Raw genomic sequence first — 6254 nt, forward strand, 5'->3', positions numbered from 1 at the left:
CAGAAGAATATAGACAGAGAGCAATGGGTTTTGTGGCTCAGTGGATAAGTAGAGCTGAGTGACTTGTGCAGGAGGCTGGATCGTGGAATTAGGTGCCCTTTGGACATTTATCGGCAGAGCTAAAGGAGCATTTACCTGAGCATGGCAGAGAGTCAGGGGTGCATGGCTAAGAGGTAGAGGACCAGAAAGTGCTGCTTAGAAGAAGTGCTCCTGACAGGAGAAGTTTTGCTTTTCTGAATTGCACCCTGTTAACTCTCCTAATAAACTCAATCATCGTGAATAGGATCTGAGAATTCTGTGTTGTCATTGCAACAGATTGTCACACCCAGCAGAGAAGCAGGGTGTCCTGAGGAGGATGGTTGGTATCAGAACAGGATCAACCAGGCTGAAGGGTAGAGACATGTCTGACCTCTGCCTCATAGCAACTGGTCTTGGTTGGTTTTGAGCTTGATTTTTTTTTCCCCCTTAGGAAGCCAGAAGAAGTCAGATGTCACATACATGACATTTAAACAGATACTCAGAAATCAAAGTTTCATACCATGCCACCCTATCCCCCCCCTTTTATTTGTAAGCGTCAAAAAATCTAAGTGCACAGAGAAATACCAAAAATTACTATAACTGAGTATACCTGTTGTGAATATATATGAGTTTTGAATCTAGTAATGTCAACATGAAGGTATTGGGGGGTGGATAGTGAAAGCCAGTTATGTAGATAGTTCTGGGTAGGATTGTTTGGAATCAACTCAGTAGGAAAGACTTTGGACAGGGTTGTCTCCTGAAGCATGTCACAATTCTCCAAAAGTGCCCAGTGCCTAAGGCAAAATGATCTAGCCTGCTTACTAGCCTATTTGTTTAGCTTAAAGGTGACTTTAGGAAAACCGTTTCTTAAAGGCTTAGGGTTCAAATGGATGTCTAAAGGCAGATAGCCTAAATGGGTGGTACCAACTCCAGGCCCCAGAAATATAGATACCTAGAGAATTGGGTTCTCATCAGACAGCCTTCTAGCTAGGTGTTTGCTAATCCATTCCTGACAATATGAAAGAATAAGTGGAAATTCTAAAGTACACTTAAGCCAATACAGGCAAACCATACGGATATACAGGATGTTCAAAAGGAGTACACACACACACACACACACACACACACACACACACACAGTAGATGCACACACCATGTTGAGACATTCCAGTGCAGCAGGATTTGGAATACTGGAAATGTCTGTTCTTTAATGATATTTCTAGCTCTCCAGTGAAGAATCTGATTATCCACGTGTCATTAATATTCCTTCACTGATTTAGTTGTTTTTCTCCGATTCCTCTTTCTCTTTTTCATTTTCTTTTACGTAGTATTTTTGTGTGCTAAGCTGTAACATAAGGAGCTCTGGTAGTGTAGTGGTTACGAATCGGGCTATGAACCGCAAGGTCAGCAGTTCGAAGCTACCAGCTGTTCTGCGGGATAAAGATGAGGCTTTCTGCTCCTGTAAAGATTTACAGCCTCGGAAACCCTGTACAGGGTCAATATGAGTCGGAACGGACTCCACGGCACATAACCACCACCACCAAGCTGTAATATACAGACCTGGTTGGGTCTTTTCTGTTTATTCACAATCTTGTTAAACATAAAATGGGTTGGAGAGGGCATTTTAGAGAACCGGGCCTGTGGTAATTTCTTTAGGGACTGTGATTCTGCCTACTTTTTATCCCTACTCTAAATATTCCCAAGGCCCCAATCCCTTGCCCCCATAAATTTCACTGAGTGAGAGTTTAGGGGAATTGAGCACTTTTAGAAGAAGGGGACAAATGTATATTTTTTAAGGTACTATGGGCCAAGCATTTTATTTATGTTGTCTAATTTAAACCTCAGTATAATTCAATGAGAAGAAATATTATCACAGTTTCATAGATGATCCTAGTTGCAAGGTGGGTTCAACACTAGACTGTGAACTGAAAGGTCAGCTGCTAGAACCCACCAGCCATGGATCTGTGGAAGAAAGACAAGGCTGTGTGCTTCCATAGAGCCTCAGCCTCAGTACCCTAGGGTGCAGTTCTAGTCCCTATAAAAGGTTGAGGATGACTTTAAATTGTAATTGGCTCAGTGGCTGTGGGTTTTGGTTTTTAATCAGTCTCACAGAGTGTATTAGCTTTGACTCAAAGAGGCTTGTGGATGTCTTAAGTGGTTTGCAGGTGTAGAACGAGAATGTGAGACTCCCATAGGAATTTCTGAAAGCAAATAGAATTTAGTAATCATAGGCCCAAGAGATAGAACCACAGTAAGCATGAGCGTAGGACCTCAAAAGGCTTGGACCTGGGGACAATGCAACACGTTGTAGTGGTAGGCTTTATTGGTCAGTGCTAGCTTGTAGAACTTATTGGAAATTGTGATGTGTTGGTCAGTTTGAAAGTTTCAGGTGCATTAGTGAAGGAAATGGCAGAGATTTTTATTATGTGAAATGACATGGTGTAGCACTGTGGGATAAAGCCATGAAAGCTTGGTTTGAACCTCAAGTTCAGTGGTTCAAACTCACAAGCCGCTCCTTGGAAACCATATATAGGGTCACTATGAGTTGGAACCAACTCAATGGCAGTTAACAACAACAACAACAACACACTATGGCACATTGCCAGGAAGGGCAAGAAGTAACTACAACCATTAAGAGGTTGGGTGCAGGGTAATCGGTCTCTCTGTATTTATGACCTTTCTGGACCTGGATTTGCAGTTCTGCTAGGATGACTTTTGACTCAATCATGCAAAAGGATTGGTTAGTCTTCTATACAAATAAGATGTGTAAAACTCCTGCAAAGATTGATCAATTACTATGCAAAATAGGTGGCTGTAGCCTACTGAGGGTATTGGGCAATTTTGCCATCTTGCTAGGTTTAAAAATGTTCATATACTGAGGCTGAGGGGGACCTCACTCTCATCAAGACGTAGGAGGAGAGTGTGTCCTTTGGATGTGGTGTCCCTGCCCTGGGAACCTCCTAGACCTAGGAGTCAGAGAGAGCAGTAACACAGTGACATGAGATGGTACCACAGCATTAGGGTAGTGGACTGAGACAGCCATGGTGACATCCCGACCTGTGGACTGAGAGAACATGCTGTCAGGTATAGAATGAGAAAGTGAGACTCCTTTCTCAGGCTGGTAGAAAGGGGTGTCTCCAGGCACTTGATGGCAGAGCCAAAAGAGTTCTAATACTGGCATGAGCAGAGACCAGCAGCAGAACTCAGTCATCAGCAGGGCTTCTGCAGAGCTGGAGAATGATGCCTGCCGGTGAATATGGTCGAGGAGTAGTAGCGTGTTCTACTTGGAAGCTGTTCTGATTGAACTGTGTCCTTTACCCTGTTAGTTTCCAAGTTGATTCGGATACTGAATTGTAGCCTGTTACTTCTCTAATAAACCATATAATTGTGAGTATGGAGTGTAAATTGTATGTGACCATTGCAACAAATCATTAAACCCACCAGAGAAACAGGAAGTGGTATGGAGAGGAAGGAGTCCTGGTGTGGCACTGTGGGCTCATGTGGACTGCAAAGTTGGTTTGAACCACGAAGTCAGCCATTCATGCTCACCAGCTGCTCCTCAGAAACCCTACACAGGGTTGCTATGGGTCGGAACCAACTCCACAGCACTTAACAGCAACAACAACAACATTAGGAGGAAAGCTGGGGGCAGAAAGGGTGAAATTGGTTGGCAAATGGAGGTGTGTCGTGTTTCTACCTCATAGAAATCAGTCTTCAGTTTATCTTGAGTCTCACTTTCCCCTCTGAAGTTAGACAAGGTCTGTTGATACTGCATTATATAACTATGTTATACTGGCTTACAAAATAGTAACAGGTTTGTAATCACTGGAAACCACATGGGACATGCCTGGAATGGCGGATTAAAGAACACAGTTGAGCCTGAATGATAAAATAGGAAAGACCATGTCAGAAACTGGTTGAAAGCATATTGTTGTTGTTAAGTGCCGCTTAGTTGGTTCTGATTCATAATGACCCTGTGTAGGCTTTCCAAGGAGCAGCTGGTGGATTTGAACCACCAACCTTGTGGTTCAAACTGACATTGTAGTCAAGTGCTTATCCTACAGCATCATACCAAGTTCACAGGACAATACATAGGAGTTCATAGATGCCAAGGCAACAAACTACTTAGACTATCCGTTGGCCTTATGATAGAGGTAATGAAGCTTGTTTAATGTAAAATAGTTAATTAATGAAATATTAAGATTTAAACTCGAAGTGTTCTGATTCCAAATTATGAGCTCATTCCACTACCCTATGTCAGCTTTTATCATTTTTTTTTCATTCCAGGGATGTTTATTAAAATTAGAATAAAAGATTCTCCTGCAAGCTAATGTTTTACCTACAGTACAGCCACCCTTCCCCATCCCTTTGCCTACATTCACTCTAGGTTTCAGTGACAAAGCGAGAGGAGACAGGGGGCTGCACGCCATTGATTACAAAAAATCTAGACTCTGCAATAGTACAAAAATCTATCCCAGAGTTTTAGCCGTTTCTGAAGATCTCCATTGCTCATGTGCCTATCGTGCCAATAGGCAAGCATGATCATGTCTAACTACGAAGCACTTAGAATCTAGTAATAATCTATCCCTCAGGTTCCCAAGTTTAAAAGACAAAAAGATTGGGGTAGAGAACAGTATATGATGATTAGGTGACCGTTCCGGCCTGTCCCGAGCTGCCAGTGACAAAAGAAGGTGGGCAGAACTTCACTAACTCCCAGGGGTCCTCACTCACTGGCAGCAGCATTTTTTCCAAGAGCAGATTCCAAATGATCCATAACCTCCTTAATATGTGGGTGTTGACAAATTGGGGAAGCACCACTTGGGCCTTTATTAAGGAATGTTTAAGACGTGTAAGTCACAATACTGAGCACATCCTTGAAAGACTATTTTGAAGCTGAGAGATTGGGCAGATGTAGTTTTCTCTCAGAGTTCAAGGACGTTTATGCTACTGTGTTCCTAATAAGAGAACAAGTGACAAGTGAAGCCTCTTTTATGGCTCCTACCTTTTCTTTGTCTCACCTGTTTTTCTGGTAAAACAACAACTAGAAACCTTTAGGTTATACGTTCCGGAAACGTGAGGTACTTGGTCAGTGGATGAGATGCAAAGATGTTCAGGGAGACGTCTTTTCTTATCTCAGGTCACACCTGCCTTCGGGTCTAGAGGACAAGAACACTAAGGGATGTTGCTTAATGAGCAAGGGGTTCTGAATGCCACAGACAATGAGCATGCCAAGCAGACAGGCATGTGTAGCAGGACAGGTTCAATACCAGATGATTTTTTAACAGTCACATAACTGAGTTATATAGGGGGAAACATCCAAATAAGGTTGATGAATAAAAAGGCACTCTCTGAAAGACAAGATCAAGAGTAGACAGAACAGAAAATGCTCTTTTCATTTCGTTTTGTTTCTAATGTAGGAGAGAGAGTGAGAGACAGGCACGGTGCAATCATTTTCAGTGGACGAGTCTGCCCTTCTCCGTAGACTGTTGCAGTGGCTTCTCAGTCCGTCCTTTCTTGGCTTCTGAAAAGGGGTTAGTCTTCTGTTATGTACATGCGGTACATCATGGCCACCACCAGGGCCGAAATGGCTGTGATCAACCGATTGGTCCACCAACTGGAATTAGAATTGAGAGTCGTGATGAGAGTTTCCGAAGGTTTAGCTACCTTCAATCTGTCATCTGGATGAAGCTCTCCAATGATGTATCATTGGGACATTTCTCTAGCATCTGTAGAGTGACCAACATCCTCAAAGTTCTCAGTAGCATCACCACCAGCTTGTTCCCTTAAGACTTCTTCTCCACCAGGGTGCTCCTCCAAGAACTTAGTGAGATCGTACACTTTGTAGTGTATGATGAGCCAGGTGCTCTTGCTGCTGTTGTACTTCTGGATCTCCTCTAGGGTGTAGTAGGTCACGGTCTTCTCCGCAGGCGCGGCCATCTCGGAAAAACAAGTCCACGGCAGTGCACACACCTGCGTCCCAGAAGAACAGTACAGCTTCCAGACTCCACAAACACTCCACCAGCTTTTATTATTTTAAGTAGACGTGTTCTCTCTATTCCTCCTCAGTTTAATAGTAAGAAAAGTGGGAAAGAATTTTATTGGACAAGGAAAGTTCCAGACTACAAATACTGTTGACTACTGTGTGTTAGGAATAGATGATCAAGTCTACCCTTTTATGGTTGTATTTTTTCTTAACACTGGACAGTCTTTCTTACCTTGTCCAAGGTTGTAGAGCA

General features: G+C 42.9%; 1 pseudogene; it reads right to left on the reverse strand.

Moving 5' to 3' along the window:
* Positions 1–5550: 5550 nt before the first annotated feature.
* Positions 5551–5955, reverse strand: LOC102834387 (annotated as a pseudogene).
* Positions 5956–6254: the final 299 nt, after the last annotated feature.

This window comes from Chrysochloris asiatica, unplaced genomic scaffold, assembly GCF_000296735.1.
Source record: "Chrysochloris asiatica unplaced genomic scaffold, ChrAsi1.0 scaffold00029, whole genome shotgun sequence".
Classification (NCBI taxonomy): Eukaryota; Metazoa; Chordata; class Mammalia; order Afrosoricida; family Chrysochloridae; genus Chrysochloris; species Chrysochloris asiatica.